This window comes from Pseudophryne corroboree, chromosome 2 (assembly GCF_028390025.1).
Source record: "Pseudophryne corroboree isolate aPseCor3 chromosome 2, aPseCor3.hap2, whole genome shotgun sequence".
Classification (NCBI taxonomy): domain Eukaryota; kingdom Metazoa; phylum Chordata; class Amphibia; order Anura; family Myobatrachidae; genus Pseudophryne; species Pseudophryne corroboree.
In genome coordinates this window covers 658,254,383-658,272,719 of record NC_086445.1, presented here as the reverse complement: position 1 = coordinate 658,272,719, position 18,337 = coordinate 658,254,383, and the positions used below count along the sequence as shown (strand labels likewise).

At 44.4% G+C, this 18,337-nt stretch overlaps 1 long non-coding RNA gene across 1 annotated transcript in view; it reads left to right on the top strand.

Moving 5' to 3' along the window:
* LOC135051055 (uncharacterized) overlaps nt 1-18,337 on the top strand; it is a 206,139-nt gene that overhangs the window by 174,114 nt on the left and 13,688 nt on the right. The window contains exon 2 of the long non-coding RNA XR_010242014.1: nt 9,421-9,616. This is a non-coding gene — a long non-coding RNA (uncharacterized LOC135051055). The remainder of the gene's footprint in view (nt 1-9,420; nt 9,617-18,337) is intronic.

Genomic DNA, 18,337 nt, shown 5'->3' with positions numbered 1-18,337 from the left:
TCCTATAATAATGCTGGGTAAGGACTGCCTGAACGCCAGTGCTATGATTGTAATACCCTTTATGGATGTTTGCTCTTAGCTGCTTCCAGGAGATTCCATTCTGCCCTGAGATCTGAGTTCCATCCTGCTTGCAGCTCTGTCTGGCTCCATCAGTGTTTTGCCATCGATCTCCAGCTCCATCGGTGTTTCACCATCGATACTCATCACCATCGGTGTTCCGTCATCGATCTCCAGCTCCATCGGTGTTCTGCCATCGATCTCCAGCTCCATTGGTGTTCTGCCATCGATCTCCAGCTCCATCGGTGTTCCGCCATCGATCTCCAGCTTCATCGGTGTTCCGCCATCGATCTCCAGCTTCATTGGTGATCCGCCATTTATCTCTAGCTCCATTGGTGCTCTGCCATCAATACCCAGTACCATCGGTATCCTTTCTTCTCCAGTGGTCAGTAGCATTGTGTATTCCTCTACATTGAGTTCATCAGTGGTTTACACTGCAACTGTGTCTGCTATCGTGTGCTCATTATATTAGAACTTCATCAGTGGTTCACACTGCATCTCATATTACATCTTGCCATCGATGTTACATATGCTTCTGCATTACCTTGTTCCTGTGCCAATGTTACTGCATTATCTGTGATACCGATCATTGAGTCTAATACCATCTGCCGCTATCTGTACCATGTTGCTTGCTGAATAAAAGACTTGTTTTATCTTATATTCTCCTACATTCTGGTCACGCCTTTGGGCCTACACTCAAGTTTACCATATCCTGGTTATGTATCAAAGCTCCCAGATTCACATTCCAGTCAGCCCTATGCCTGAGATATCCACTTGTTTAGAGTCAGACCTCAGGCATGACAATACTTACCTTAACAATGAAGATTTATCAGTTCTTGATTTACCTGCCTCCCTACATCTGTACTTCAAGTGTCGCCAGATGTATCTAACTCCTCTGCTTTCTGACTGTTTTCTTCATCCTTCTCCTCAACAACATGTGGTAGATGTTGGTGCAAACACATGTTATGAAGAAATCGGCAGCAGAACACAATCCTGGTCACCTTTAAGGGACGATACAACAAAAGGCCACCAGACTTATCCAGACACTGAAACCTAGATTTCAGCACACCAAAACATATTTCTATCACATTCCGCATGGACTTATGTGCATTACTGTAATTGTGTTCAGCAGAGGAATCAGGGCAGGACAATGGAGTCAGAAGCCAAGAGAAACAGCCATATCCCCCATCACCTGAAAAACGTATATAGTAACATGTGTAACATACATATACAGTAACACATAACTAACAGGGTGGATTTCTGACTAGTATACAAAGGCCAACATATATCAAGTCACATACCCAGCAGCCATCCATTTGGCACTTGTCCGTCCTCAAATTTATCAAAGAGAGATGACTGACTGAGGATGAAGGAGTCATGGCAGCCACCAGGGTAACCAGCAACAACACTCATGATTTTTAGTTTTGCATCACAAACCACCTGGACATTTGTAGAGTGATCAAGATGTCTATTTGTATATATATGCTGCCTGCCCCTAGGTGCTCTCAGCTGAATGTGTGTGCAATCTATGGCTCTCAGAACATTGGGCATGCCAGCAAGCCCATAGAAAGGTACTCTGCTGGCATGCCACTGAGACTCCTGGGTAGGGAAGCAGATTGAGGCATCAATGTGGGGCTGCAAAGCATCCAACACCTGTGTGTATTTGAAAAAAAAGGAGGGTAGTGAGATGAAATACAATTACATCATCACTGTGTAATGACATTACTACAACAACAACAACAACAACACAACAGATGAGGATGTTAGGTATACATCACCTGGGTTAGGATTCTTGAAAAGGAGGGCTGTGAGATCCCAATGACATCGCCAGACACAGCCTGAAAGCTACCAGTAGCCATAAAGTGCAACACAGCCAGGAGTTTGTGCAGGCCTAAGACAGGGCGAGAGTGTGCTGTCTCAGGGTCTAGGTCCAGTTTGACAAGGTCATACAGATGGAAAATGTTTGCTCGATTTAGGTGGAACATCTGTATTACCTTGTCATTGGCCAATGCGTTTAAGTTGAAATGCCCCCTAAAAAAACGAGGCCTGTGCAGTCTCTGCGGCACCTGTACAACCTGCTGACCATGTTCAGTTTCCTGGCCCTGGTTTCTTCCAGCCTTATGTCGCAGTCTCAGGAATCCCACAGCACACAAAACATCACTGCACCATAGTACACCAGCCATTTCTGAGTGAGGGATGTTTCAAATGTGCCCTTTTATAGGCATCCTAATTCAGGTGTGATTGATATAGAAGTTGACACACATGTAAACATGCCAGGACAAAGCAGGTCTATTTTTTCGCTGCTTTCTTTTATGAGTCACAAAAAAATACGACCGCAATTGACCATTCACGGACAAACATCAAAATACGAATGAATAGTAAATTACTGTGTTGTATGAACAAACAGCCGCGTTTGACCGATGGTCTATTCATTCGTATTTCTGCCCTCTGCCGTGAAAACCATTACGAATAGCCCCAACACTGCCGAGATTTTAGCTTAGTAAATTCCCGTGTTGCCACTTTGGAAAAAAAAATAAACTCGGACAAAATCGAGACTTTAGTAAATAAACCCCATAGACAGAATAGATTATACTTACCATTTCTCCGCTGGCTCAGGCAGTCAGGCTCCTCGGTGCTGGCAGCTCCGGGGGCAGGGGAGAAGGAAGAGGAGGGAGGGAGCCGCAGCGGCGCTCCATGATTGCTGGCGGCACTGCTGCAGCTGTCTCTCTCCTACCACATTGGCTGGCCACCGCCGCTGCTGTGAATGCTAGGATGAGGGAAGCGCATCCCAGCATTCACAGCAACGGCGGCCAGCCTATGTGGAACGAGAGGGACATCTGCAGCGGTGCTGCCAGTTATGATCGCATCCCCCCCCCATCAGGTGCGAGTGCGGCTCTTGTTTGGTGTCACCCTATTGAAGGGTGACACCTCTGTGTGGCCCGCACCCCCTGCACCCGCCTCATGACGCCACTGCAATTATATATACAAGAGTGCAGTTTTTGTTTTCCACACTCAGAGCCAGCTCTACCCGCACAGCAGCTCCTGCAAAGCAGGGAGGCGCTGGTCGGAAGAGGCGTTCTCCCCGCTCTGCTGTTGCTGCTGGCTCCCGGCTGCCACTGCTTCTGTCACACAGTGGCTCCGGCTCGGTCCCTCTGGCTCCCTCCCTCCTGTTTCCACCCCCTCCTCCCCACTGCTCTTTAGGCAGTGGTGCCGGCAGCACAGAGACGGTGCTCTCCCGCTCAGCAGCGTTAAGCGTGGCTCCGGCTTGGTCCCTCCAGCTCCCTCCCTCCTCCCCAGTCCACTACACTTTAGGCAGCGGCGCCAGCAGCACTCTCCATGGATCTGTGTGCGGTAAGTACCGCACACCACCTCTATCTCCTCCCCTCCGGTTGACTTAAGTGTAAGGGGCACTTGCGGGAGGGACAGTGGGACAGTGTCCAAATAGCAGGAATGTCACGCTGGATTCGGGACAGTCGGGAGGCTGCCTGACTGGGTACAACATCAGACCCTGCAGGCAGGGTCGAGGGTCTGATCACCTGTTGCTCTACTCTGCGAAGCAAGTGATCGCTAAATATATGCTGTGCGCACGGCATGTATTCACTGCTGGGAAGTGAGCAGGGGGCTGCCCAGCTGCTTCGGGAGTGCTGGGCACGCCCCCAAAATGCCGCACCATGGGTCAGTGCCATGAGGCCACACCCACTAGGGTGAAGTCACGCCCACTCCACCTGAGGCCACAACCCTTTATCGGGGGGCGCGAGCATCCTGACCCCCGCAGCCATAAACTTGGGAGATATGCTAAGGGAATGTTTATTACCATTTAAATGTCACAATTCCATCCTAGAGATGTAGAAATTGTGACATTCATCAAACTCCGGAAAAGCATTTTTAACCGTTTTGAACATGAAAGTGTTCACTATCCTGAGATGATGAACAGCCCCCAAATCTCTTCACAAGCTTCCATTTACATGGCAGCTTAAACAGCAGGGGCCGTGGGGCCGTGGATGCAGCATGACCTGGCAGCCTCGGCAATAAGTAAATGGCAGGGGAGAGTGGGCGCTCTGGCTGTGCAGCCACGGAACTGAATGTCCTGGCAGGGGGGTGAGAGGGCGGCAGCTGCAACAGACTTCACACTGCCGCAAATTATGGGTAAGGATGAGTGGGGGCGCACAGGTGTCTTACAATGGCGGGTGCGGGATCTGTAATTATGGGTGCACGGTGAGCAGAGGAGGGGTGTCTATTGAATTAAACTATAAGCTACCGGGTTAGCAGCGGGAGGGAGGGGTGTACAGATGCTGGCGGCAAATTAAATGTAAAAGCAGCGGTGCAAGTATGCGGGTACGCTCGGGTATGGAGTATCCATAAGAATTTGGCAGCGGGTACGCAGTACCACCTGCCACACACTTTGCCATTATCACAATTATAATGTGCCACAAAGCAAAAAGACCATGGTGCTTAGCGATATGACGGCTCCTCCCACTTTGTTAGGGTTACTGGGAGTGCGACAGTGGCTGTATTTTCCTGTTATAATGGAGGCATTACTATATATTTCTATTATACTGGAGGCAAAACTATATATTTTTAGCCTTGCATCCAGATTAAAAAAAAGGAGCTGTTGTGTCATGTAGCCACTAGCAGAATGTGGCCACACACCCTCAAAACACATGGCCACGCCCATTTTTTGGCACTCAATACCACTAAGAAAATATTTCTACTTGCACCACTGTGTAAAAGGCACATACACTGTGTGAGGAAGTCCTTATGGACGCCTGAGCTGCAGGGAGAAAAATATCACTTTTCCAGAAAGCTGCTTCACCAAAATGGCAGTTTTTCAGAAGTGATATTTTTATATGATGAATGCTGAAAAAATTGTGACATGAGAGGGTGAGACTTGAAAACTAAAAATTCTCATTTCACAATTTTTCATGATGAATATGGCCCAAAGAAGGCAGGAACAGATGTTTTGTGTTATTTTGCAGTAACATTTACTTATGGTCACTATTTCAAAAAATGTGAGTACCTACAATAACAGTGGGTGATTTTTGTTTGCATCTGTATTATAAGACATACTGCACAACTATTGCACAGTATGCACACTAATATGCATTAATGACACTGCTAGGATGTGTTTAGCTTTGCCTGTCATTGTTTGTCCATCTGCACGCTGCTGCCTGGTGTTCATTAGCTCTGGAATTTCCATTGCTTCTTACTTTCACTTTCCGTCTGCATTTAGCAATGCAGTTTTACATGTTTTGTCCGCAGAGTATTGCTTTAAGTATTTTGAGTGGAATTTTTCCTGTCATTTTTCTTCTGGCCGATTATGATTATACCCTTATTAGTTCTGTACCACATCATGACATACAGAGCCGGTCCTAACCAATATGATGCCCTAGGCAAGATGTTGACTGGTGCCCCCTATCACCGCCGCTAGTTCTGCCTCTGACCCTGCACCCCTTTCCCAGCACCATTACCCCTCACCCATAGCAGTCCTCATTTTGGTGATCCTACGCCCTATATTTTAAATAGGAACAGTGCGCACATTCGGCATCACAGCTCAAGAAGGTGCGTGTTCTTGCTGGGAAGGAGCATGGCCATGCAACAGTACCACCAATTCAAATTACGACACACAGTAGTGCAACTTTTTTCACATCATATCATATCATGCGATAGTGTCCCTTATTCACAGTAGTACCTTATATACGTTACTCCTTAATCACATGACATCATACTGAATTGCCTCCTATTTACATTTTACCACACCGTATACCACACCATATTGCAACAAGAACAAGTAATCTACGATTTATCATCACATGAACTTACTGACAGCTGTTAGGCGCGCCGCGCCTCTCGCTCTGTCTGCTCCCACACGGCGCCTAGCAACACCGGGACGCCGTGCGCGCGATAGCCGCCGGGTCCCTGGCAACGCTAGGACGCCGTGCGCCCAGGGCCGCCGGGTCCATGGCAACGGGGACGCCACAGGCGGACTGCGTTCCCCGTTGCCATGAGAGTACTCACACCTGTTCTCCCCTGGTCGTGCAGCAAGGCAGCTGCACGACATTCATCAATCAGGCTCTGCACTGCCATTGGAGGGTTCCCTGTTATATGCCTCCTCAGTACCTCACACAAACGCCGTTGATAGCTTCCTGCATGCTGTTCCTGCCTGGTAACGTCTGTTCCTGATTTAGCTGTATCTGGTCGATCCTGCTCCCTGTGCTCCCGAGTCCTGGAGTTCTGAAGCCGGTCCTGGAATCCTTCCTGTCCAAAACGAACATGTTGCAGTCATCCGAGGGTTCTCGTTATTTGGGGTTCTCTCCCGGTTTCGTGAGTAGCGGCTTCTGCTACATTACTATTACTATTGTGTTGGAGGTTTTTGCGGAGGTTTCCGCTTTTCACTGTCCTCCCCGGAACTCGGCGGTGCCATGTGGGGGAACGGACAGTGGTATCTTTTGTTGTCCTTTTTCCTTGGCGGCGTGCCGCACATACCTTTAGTTTTAGGGTAGTTAGTAGCCCCTAGCTTCTGTTTGTTTTAGTTAGAGGTCCCCTTGTTATTACCCTGTCTCGGTTCATGCTTTGTCTCTCTCTAAGACCTGGGGGCATCGGAGTTGGGCAGACCTAATCCGCCCTTCAAACGAGGCTGCCGTGGGCCCAAGAAACCATAGTCATTCAGGCGTGAGTCGACCACGCGGGTAAGACAACGGAGGTAGGGTGCTAGGGGCTATTCCCGTACCTCTCCTTAGTTCAGCATCACGTTCTGGTGCTCTGAACTCACATCATCTCCAGTTCTGAGCATCAGGAACGTAACAACAGCGAGAAGAGCTTACTGTCTAAAGGTTTATCATTCGTGCCTACGACAGGATTTGACAACGTTAATTGGCAGTTATAAAAACATCGACTAACGAGGCAACTGAAACTTAAAGAATACTTTATGAAAAACACTCCTTTACATATTGGTGGAAGTAAAAAGTCCATTCCTCCCAAATTACAGGCATTGAAAAAAACATCAACGTTTGAACCACCTTCGACCAATGCGACGATAAAAACCTTCACGAGACTGTTGGATGAAGAGGTCTTCAATTGTGTAAAACAGACAAAGATAATACATCCGAATTTAAATCAATACGAGAGAACAGCATTGGGAAATTTGTCCCAGAATCCTAATTTGATTATCCGTGCAGCGGATCGTGCAGCGGACGTGCATCGTCTTACAGGTCCGTGCAGACTACAAGGATGAAATTATGCGCCTATTGGGAGATGAAAAGGTGTACAAGATGTTAGATCATGATCCTACTATGAAATTCAAAAGTGATCTGAAACAGGTTCTATTAGAAGCGCTGAATGTTGCTCCGATTAATGAAGAAATGTTTGCTTTATTATTACTACCTGAATTTTTAAAGACTCCTCTACTGTACACCCTACCCAAGGTGCATAAGGGTGTTAATCCCCCACCGGGGTAGCCAATAGTTTCTGTGAGAGACTCTTTACTACAACCCACTGCAATCTTTTTGGTTCAATTTTTCAACTGATAGTACAGCGACTTTTTACTGGACACAACAATGTTGCTCAATAAATTGGAAAGCATAACACAGATCCCTAGTGATGCTTGGCTGGTTACCTTGGATGTGACCAGCTTGAACATCGTAATTCCCCATCTTGATGGTATAGCAGCTGTTAGGGATTTCCTTAATGCTGAGAGTGAGTTTACTGCTGACCAGAGGGAGGTAATTTGTAAATTACTCAGATTAATTTTGACAATGAATTATTTTTTATTTGATAATAAATTCTATTTACAGGTTAGCGGGTGTGCGATGGGTTCATCTGTAGCACCAGCACTCGCTAACATGTATATGTTCAAAATTGAGGAATATATTTCTTTCAGTAATTCAGTAATAACATAAACATTTTTGTTCTATACCCGTTTCTTCGACGACCTGCTAATGATTTAGACAGGCGGGCGTGATGAACTAGTTGAATTTATATAGGTCGGCAGTAAATTCACTCAGTATGAACCAAACTTCTTTACCATTTTTGGACGTATCTATTTCCTTACACAATGGCACCTTGAATACTACGGTATTCACCAAAACGACAGATAGAAATACGTTGCTTTATTATAACAGTTGCCATCCTAGAAGTCTAAAATTAGGACTGCCATATTCGCAAATGTTGCGAATATGGAAGATTAATAGTAGTAGGGAGGTCGCCATTCAACAAGTTGACCAGCTGATAGAAAAATTTGTTAATCGGGGATATCATCGTGACAATCTCTGTGCTACTAAAGACAAAATCTTGAAATTAGACAGAAGTGATCTTTTGAAAAAATCAAATTGGAAGAATAGGGATAAGAAGTAGCCGTGGGTCGTCAATTATAATGTACATTCCACTGACATCAATAAGATATCAAAAAATCTAAGGAATTTAATCAAGACAGAAAAAGAACTTTCCTTAACTGAAACTAATTTAATGCTGTGTCAAGAAACTTAAAGGATATATTGTTAAAAAATGATATCTCTATCTCTCGACCCGAAACGATAGATCTCTTCTCAAGATCAGTAAGAGGATTTACACATTGCCCATGCACCACTTGTAAGTATCTTATCAGTGGAGATACATTTTGTCATCCACATAGTGGAAAGAAATACAGCATTAGAGATCATCTTACCTGTAATAGTAACTTTGTTGTGTATCAAATAGTGTGCCCATGCGGGTTATCATACATCAGAAAAACTCAGCGAAAATTCAAGGAGTGGATGGCAGTTCACCGGTCATCAATTAAAATGGCTTTGGAAAGTGGTGAGAGCGATCAACCCATGGCAAAACATTTTCTGGAGGCTCGCCATAGTCTTGCGAGCCTAAGGTACCGCATGATAGACCACGTACCCGCCTCAAAGAGGGGTGGTGATAGGGGTGCTCTATTAATTAAGAAGGAAACAGAATGGATTATCTGCCTGTGAGTTATGGCACCAAGAGGATTAAATGACAAATTGACATTGGGATCCTTATTATAGTTCATGTTTTAAATATTATTTTTTGTGAATTTTGAGCGTGGGTATAGTGGTTAATGCATGGCAGCACTAGCCCAGATGAGGGACTGCATGTGGGATTTTTATCCAACTTTAATATACTATATTCTTAAATACTATTATAGACTAGATTTATCATAAAATATTGATTATTTTTATATCTCTATTTACCAGCAAAGGCAATATTATTATATTTCCCTGGACAGGTTCTTCTGTCTACAATGTTTAAATTTAGCTTTCCAATTAGCATTGTGCTGTGTAGCTTAACCATGTTGTCTATGCCCATTGTTTAATGTCAGAGAAGGTGCTGGTCTTAGTTTTTTTGGGTTTTTTTCTACTGCAGATTACACAGTTGGTTGTCTCCGGTCTCTATGGAGACGAGTGGGGTGGACGTGTATCACGCAGGTGCGTGATGACGTCATTGCATAACGCTGCCGCCGGGGGAACACCAGGGCTTGACGGAGCATACATGGTGCAGAATTTCGTCACCTTACAGCGTCGCGGCGATGGCGAGACCCACGCTGGACGGCATCTGGAAGGTGCGTGGTAATGTTACCAGGGCGCGCCATCGCCGGGAGGACTCCTGCGCTGGGAGGCGGTCACTTGGTGATGGGTGTTTAAAAGTTAAAACATGTTTTTGTTATGTTTGAAGCCTGATGAAAATCTGAATAAGATTGAAACGTTGCAGACATGGTGGTTGCTGTTTCTCTTTTTTATCCTGAGCCCTGAGTGGCGCACCTCTTGGTTCTAAACTATATATATATATATATATATATATATATACACACACAAAACAGTTTACCCTTATTTATATTATGGCTGCACCACTAGAATAACCCTTCTGCTGGAAGGGTGTTAAGAGAAACATGGTAAAAACAGATCCTGAGGGCGCACAATTATAAAATTCTAATTAATCCAGCAACTGCATCATCATATTAAAAATGTATTAAACGAAATGCAAATAGAGACAATCACTCACAGTACATTAACAAAACAGATGGAACAAGCAGACCCCTATATTACCAACAGTTTTTAGGGGCTGAGGTTCATGTGTGTTAAAGGAGAATTGCGCTTTGTGTCCAATGCGTTTCATCCTTATAAGGACTTCATCAGGGGGAATCGGTTTAAAGCTGGTATTACAATGAGGAAAAGAGGAAGAACAAAAACAATATTTACATCAGAACTTTACATAAATGGCATTGTTTTATATGTTAAATTAAATATGGTTGAATACATAAAAAGAATCCAAGTTTACAATGGAATTCAATGCCCAAATAGGGACATAACATGAGTTAGCCAGAAATAACAACCAAATGATACAAAGAGCAAAATACGTACATGATCTCAGATTTTGAAGGAAGAGTATATAAACTCCATTAGTTTACTAACAGAGAACTCTTTTGTTGAAACCGTCCTCTAGAAATAGGGTAGGTCCTCTATAGATGAGGTAGATCCTCTATAGGTCTGCGTAATGTGATAGTGCCTATGAACAATGGTTTATCCATTACTAAATATTCACCTAATTGATTCATATAGGTTTTAATGATAAGGGGGAGGGGGAGATATTCACTTACTAGTAATTTAGATAGTGTTCTTATAAGATCATGAAGTGTAGATTGGATCTTTAGAATGGACCAATAAAGTGTAGATGGTCCAATAGCATAGATTGGGTCTTTATAGTAGACCATAAGAATTCTGTAAATAATTTAGACACTTTAATAATTAATTATTTTTAAATCATTAGTTTAGTTTAACGTGCATTTAATTCTACTTACAAGTGTCTTAAAGTGTAATGTGGTTTGCATCTACAGATGAAATCGTTCTCTTTATTAAGAGTTAACGACCACTGAGGTATCCCACTGTAAATTAATTAGTGATTAATAATTTAAAATTAATATTAATTTAAATAATTTTTCCATATTAATAATGATTTAACATATTTTTATATACCAGTATTCAGGTGCACTCAATTATAAAGTGCAATCTGTAAACAGTTTAAAATAATTAAAATAATTTAGTAAGTATTAATATTGGTAAGTTTATTTGATAGTATAGAGTAGAGATTCTCAGGATAACTTACATAATGGAGTTCAATGTGTGAATGTGTCTCCTCCCAAATGGCAAGTGAGCTCCAGGGGACCTAGTTCTTCTATTTATACCCCTAGGTATGCACATCACTTCCCCTATGTGGTGCAACCAATGGGAATAAATATCTAATTTTTAGTAGTTAATAATAATAAAATGATGTCCTATCAAATGCATGGGGAGTAACTAGCATCTACAGTGTTAGGGTGTGTACACACGGTGAGATTTTTTTCTTCCGATTCTGACTATATAGTCAGAATCGGAAGAAAAGTTAGTGCAGATCGCAAGGTGACAGTCAGCTTGCGATCCCGATTTGATGCCGATGCGCGGTCCCACGCGGTTGGCAAGTCAATTTTGACTATCTCTATAGAAGAGATAGTCAAAATTGACACTTTGCCAAAATCGCACATAGCCAGTATCGCAAGCACAGTCGTTATGTGCTTGCTGTGAAGATATGGATTCTCTGATCACTCAGGTAAACAGTTTAGTAAAGTGGCAAATGCCCTTTATTGTAAAAATACACACACAGTACACAAAACAGTAACTATTACATGCCAGGATGGTATGTTACTTACTAAGTCCCCTCAGTAGTTTAGAGTTACAGTCTCCTGAGGTTACCTGCCAGCAGTAGTTCTGTGTCTCCTGGTCTGGGATATCAGCTCACACAGTGCCCTTTGCCACTGACGGCCCCGCAATGCCTAGTCAGTGTCTACACTCCAGAGGTACATCCACTCTCTCTGTCCTTCTGTGTAGATCTCTCCCTCAGTGCACATCCAGTAGCCTCTTGAAACCAGCAGATAACAACAATGCTTCTAGGCCTCAGCACACTGGCAGCACTATCTTACCAGTAGCTTTCAGAAGCCAAACACATCACTCCTCTCAGGCCAGGAACTTCCGTGCACTCTCTGTTTCAATAGCCTCTGTTATTTTCAAACCTTTGTCTGTCCTACCATAAGGCGACACCTTCTGGCTCTGTATTGGGTGGGTTACATTAAAGGGGCTGACTACAGAACACTTTCAGATAGACCTACTTTAACATGTCCAGGCATGTCCTCTAGCACACAATAGATGTTAACTAAATGAACCTTAATTAATCTGATTGTGTAGCCTGGAATCCATTGTGTGGGGAAGAATGAGGGGGGTGTATGGACTGACATCTGAGATTGGCTGTATCTCCAACAGCAAACAAACAGGTGATCAAAGCAGTCACATGGGGGGGGGGCACACATTATTTTACAAACCATAATACAATAACTAGTACATTCATATATATACATCTTCATATGCATTCTGTCCAAAACATCAGGCTAGACATATTATTCCCTGATAAACACAAACACATATAACAGAGGGATAATGTTTCACAATATTATGTGATGTCCAGTTCTATTGGGAATCCAGGCAGCATGCTGTATAGGTGATAACCAAGTTCTGTCCTGTCCCTTTACACTAACGCACTGAATCCAGAAACAGGCTGGCAAAAAGTACTCCATATGAGCCAGCTGGGGCTGCGTCCGTTACAAACCTTCCCTACTTTTTTCAGCCGCTGCGATTCAGTGACAAGAGTAACTCATTTGGGATGGACAGACATCACATCTGTACAGCCTGGGTCAAACAAGTGTGGGCTTACATTTCCATCAGGCGGTGGAGGGTCTGGGCTTAGCAGTTCACAGTTTTTAAGACCCCCTCCAGTATCCCAGGCACTGGGTTTAAACAGCCTGATTGGTGGTGGGTATCCCCTATCATCAGAGGTGCTTCCCTCACCACCCTCCTTTTTGGATGACAACACTCCCTTTATCTTTGGTGCATCAGAGAGGAGAGTGATCTGCATCAACAAGATCTGGTCTCTGGGGTCCTCACTCTCCCTCCCCAACACTATATTCCCTGGGAACTCCAACTCCATCACCTCTGGTGCATCTGGACAGTGTCTTGCCTCCCCCTCCCCCATTTTGAGTGACGTTACTCCCTCTACCTCTGAGATATCACGGGGTAGCACAATCTGCATCACCAGGCTTGCATCAGGAAACCTGCCAGGGATAGTCAGTGGCTGGGGCTCTTCTTCTGCACTTAAGTACTGGGCCGAATTTGGCTGCAGGGGAGCAGTGAGTATCTGTAATTCTTCTCCACGTGCTCCCCCCTCAAAAGCCTCTACCCCCTGTCTTCGGTCTGAAATGTCTTCTACACCCTCAATTGATAATTGCTGGGCCTCCACTAGAATAGTAAACTGGGCAGCTGGTTCAGGTGCCACTGGCAGACTAGACCTCACCTGCAGCGGTGAGTCCTCGGCCCTTATCAGCTCCTTGGTACCCTTAACACCAACATCTTCTTGGTACTGGCATTCATTCACCAGTTCCTCATCTTCCATCTGTGAAAATGGAAAGCCTGGAAGCTGCACTTCTCCCAGGTCTATTGCTGTATCAAGCAGATCACGACTCTGGGTCTTGTCCTCTGTTTGTGGTGCATTGAGCCCTCCCACCACAGGCAGTCGCTGGCTTGGCAAATCTCCTCCATGCAAAACTTCAGACACCAGGTTGCGTTGCTGGCCCATTTCCTGGGGTACATCCTGATGGGACAGGGGAGTCTGTAGAGTATTGGACACTGTAGGACTGTTGTCTGGTAATCCCAGCATCTCCTTTATTACCCGCATCCGATCCTCGGGTGTCACGCCATCTCCCAGCGCTTCTAGTCGGGCCTGTAATACCTCCGGTGTTCTTTCAAACATTTCTCCAACCTTCCCCTCTCCAAGGGCTTTCAGACGGGGTTGTACTAACCCTCGGGATCCCACCTCCGATCCTCCGCTCTCCCAGCGGTTACTGGCATCGAATGTCCCGGCTGAAGGTCTCAACCATTCCGTCACTTGTTCCTCGTCGTCCGACTCCTCAGAGTCCTCCTCCTCATTATCAGGGTGTTCTCGATCCCATAGAACCAATCTTGCAATTAGGGATTCCTTTACATCCGTTATGGTCACCTTAATACCGCGCGCTCGACAGACCATATGCAGGAATCTCTTGTTGAGGTTTTTGTACACCTCTGTTTCTGCCTCCATACTGCTGACTTTCCAAATGTACTAACAACTTTTCAGCAAGATACCTGGCTACTGTGTGCCAAACTGTTTACAAGGCTCTTAGGTGTACTCCGCCGACACCTCTCGCAGCCTTACCCAGGGTAAACCAGGACTGAGTGATCCCACTGCTGCCACCAATTGTGAAGATACGGATTCTCTGATCACTCAGGTAAACAGTTTAGTAAAGTGGCAAATGCCCTTTATTGTAAAAATACACAGACAGTACACAAAACAGTAACTATTACATGCCAGGATGGTATGTTACTTACTAAGTCCCCTCAGTAGTTTAGAGTTACAGTCTCCTGAGGTTACCTGCCAGCAGTAGTTCTGTGTCTCCTAGTCTGGGATACCAGCTCACACAGTGCCCTTTGCCACTGACGGCCCCGCAATGCCTAGTCAGTGTCTACACTCCAGAGGTACATCCACTCTCTCTGTCCTTCTGTGTAGATCTCTCCCTCAGTGCACGTCCAGTAGCCTCTTGAAACCAGCAGATAACAACAATGCTTCTAGGCCTCAGCACACTGGCAGCACTATCTTACCAGTAGCTTTCAGAAGCCAAACACATCACTCCTCTCAGGCCAGGAACTTCCGTGCACTCTCTGTTTCAATAGCCTCTGTTATTTTCAAACCTTTGTCTGTCCTACCATAAGGCGACACCTTCTGGCTCTGTATTGGGTGGGTTACATTAAAGGGGCTGACTACAGAACACTTTCAGATAGACCTACTTTAACATGTCCAGGCATGTCCTCTAGCACACAATAGATGTTAACTAAATGAACCTTAATTAATCTGATTGTGTAGCCTGGAATCCATTGTGTGGGGAAGAATGAGGGGGGTGTATTGACTGACATCTGAGACTGGCTGTATCTCCAACAGCAAACAAACAGGTTATCAAAGCAGTCACATGGGGGGGACACACATTATTTTACAAACCATAATACAATAACCAGTACATTCATATATATACATCTTCATATGCATTCTGTACAAAACATCAGGCTAGACATATTATTCCCTGATAAACACAAACACATATAACAGAGGGGTAATGTTTCACAATATTATGTGATGTCCAGTTCTATTGGGAATCCAGGCAGCATGCTGTATAGGTGATAACCAAGTTCTGTCCTGTCCCTTTACACTAACGCACTGAATCCAGAAACAGGCTGGCAAAAAGTACTCCTTATGAGCCAGCTGGGGCTGCGTCCGTTACACTTGCGATACTGACTATGTGCCGATCCGGCCCCTGTCGCATAGTAAGAATCTGGCATAGCCCGAATCTCACCGTGTGTACACACCCTTAGTCTTATTATTTCAAAAGCCATAAAAGTAGTTAAAACTACATATATAGCTTTATTATGCTGTTGATCATAATAGTGACGTCATTTCCGCCATGCGTTCCACCTGTGTCGAGAGTGACTTAGATGCTTATAGGTATTTAAATGGGTGGACTGGTTCAACCCCAATTATACAACACAATAAAGATTTATGAGGGAGCCGGGAACTGCTCTCCTCCGTATTGATCAGTTCGTTCCTGCTGTGCGGTGGAACGCATCGGGAACGTCTGCGCATGCAACTGCCCCGGCTATTCCCATGCGCTCCACCCCCATCTGATGGTGGAATGCACTGGGAACGAGTGCACATGCGCACGTATTGGCTTCCGCAGTGCGTTCCACCTAAAGACTGTGGTGGAACGCACAGCTGCACCGTGCACATATATCCCATAAGAGTGTAACGTGTCCCACTTACATTAGATGGACACACCTCTAACTACAGGTTAGAGAGAGATATGATCACAAATGGGCCAATTAAAAACCCCATTGTTTATTCAGATGCATACTAAAGCATTAAGGTGAACGCAGCTGCTTAGGAGAGTGCAGGTTTCTCTGTATATGTATATTTGAGTTAGGTGGTCACAGCCCACCGCACCCCAACCTAGGGGTGGGAGTACATGATTGCACCCCTCTCCTGGAAATCACAAGTACAGTGGATCCCCGTATATGTATAGTAGGGTTAATTTTAAATTAGCCCATTTGTGATCACATCTCTCTCTCATGCACCCCTAAGCTCATTTACCTTTAACCTGGATCAGCTGCTGCTTAGGTGTGTGTTGGTGACTGTCTCACTTTGAAAGCCGTAAGTCAGTTGGCAGGTGAGCTTTAAACCAGGTAAGCACACTTGTGTAGTTGTGTTGGTGACTGTTTTACCTTTTAAAAGCCATAAGTGTGGCAAGTAAGCTTTAAACCGGGTAAGCACATTTTCCGCTACGAGACAGCAGTAGCCAGATCCCTAAAAAAAAATCTACGTGAAAGTTTATATGATAGAGTAGGACTTGCGGTGAAATGGGGGTCCCGTGGAGTGGGCCGCAAGCTTACATGCATTGTACAATTCATAAACCAAAACCTCATTGTTTATTCAGATTTATACTAAAGCATTAAGGTGAATGAAGCTGCTTAGGAGAGTGCAGGGTTCTCTGTATATGTATATTTGAGTTAGGTGGTCACAGTCCACCGCACCCCAAGCCAGGGGTGGGGAGTACGTGAGTGCACCCCTCTACTGGGAATGGCGAGTGCAGTGGAACCCCGTATGTATGTATGTATGTATGCATGTATATGTATATATATATATATATATATATATATATATATATGAAGCAATATGACTGTGTCTTTATCGGCGTTACATTGGTGACGTGTTGATTTTTTGAGCAGGAGCCAAATCTCAGCTGATTGGCATTATAGAACAGCACAATGCTACATCTAGTCCAATTAAGTTTACAATGGAGGTGAATGACAAACAGATCAATTTTCTAGATGTTTGTATTACAGTTAAGGTGTCATCAACACCAAATTGTATACTAAGGTAACTGACAGGAATAATTTGCTAAAATTTGATAGCTTCCACCCCAAGTCCACCATCCGGGGTTTGCCTTATTCCCAGTTTTTACGGGTCTGCTGCATAACTAACTCTGAGGCGGAAAGAGACAGACAACTAGAGATAATGACAACCAAATTTAGGGAGAGAGGATACCCATTAGATTTGTTAGAGCAAGCTAGACGAAAAGCTTTAGTCTAATCGCGGCAAAATCTCTTGAAATCTAAGAAACAAAAACTCCTGAAGGAGAGGTTCCCATGGGTGACGCAATTCAACTCTAGCAGTACATATACAGCAAAACGAACTAGACAGCTATGGCCCATAATTTCCTCAGATAGAGAACTAGGAGAGGCCTTTCAGTCTAGGTTGCTTCCCTGTTATTCCAGGGGTCGGAGTATACGGGATTATGTAGTTAGGACTGATATTTCTAAGTTTGTGAAAGGACAACCATCTAAGATTTTTTTGCGATGTAAAAACGGATGTTTTAGGTGCAGTGGCTGCGCTACCTGCAGCTACCTAGTTCAGGGGGATACCTTTCAACACCCACACACGGGGAAGAAATACTCTATAAGGTACCCCTTGACTTGTGACTCCAAATTTGTAATTTATCTTTTGACGTGCCCCTGTGGGCTAACCTATGTTGGCAAAACCGATTGCGCTTTTAAAACGAGGATGGCACAGCACCGGTATGCAATATGGGAGGCCATTAAATCAGGTAGCAGTGATCAACCTGTGGCTCGCCATTTCATGCTTGCCAAGCATGGAATGGCGACCTTGCGGTACAAGATCATAGACCAGGTCCCGTTCTCACTACGAGGGGGGGACCGGTCCAAAAAACTGCTTCAGGTTGAAGCAAAATGGATATTTACATTAAATACACAATTTCCTAGAGGTTTAAATGAGGCATTGAGTTTAAAATGTTACCTTTAAGCATTAGATGTGCTAGTTACTTATATACCCAGTACTACTTACAATGCATTAGACTGATTACTAATGCATTATTAGTAATTGTTAGTATTTCGGGAGATGTATATTATGAATGGTCATGAACAGAAATTTATGCAATATGTTTAGTGAGGTACTAATATTTTGGATACTTGTGTACTGTCTATACTGGATCTGCTGGACGAGCCTGCCAGAGTTCTGCTATTTTATTGTATTTTAAACTCTTATTCACTGTCTATGAGTAGAGAAAGACCACCTTTCTGTCAAAGTTACAGTTACTCCACCCCTTTCT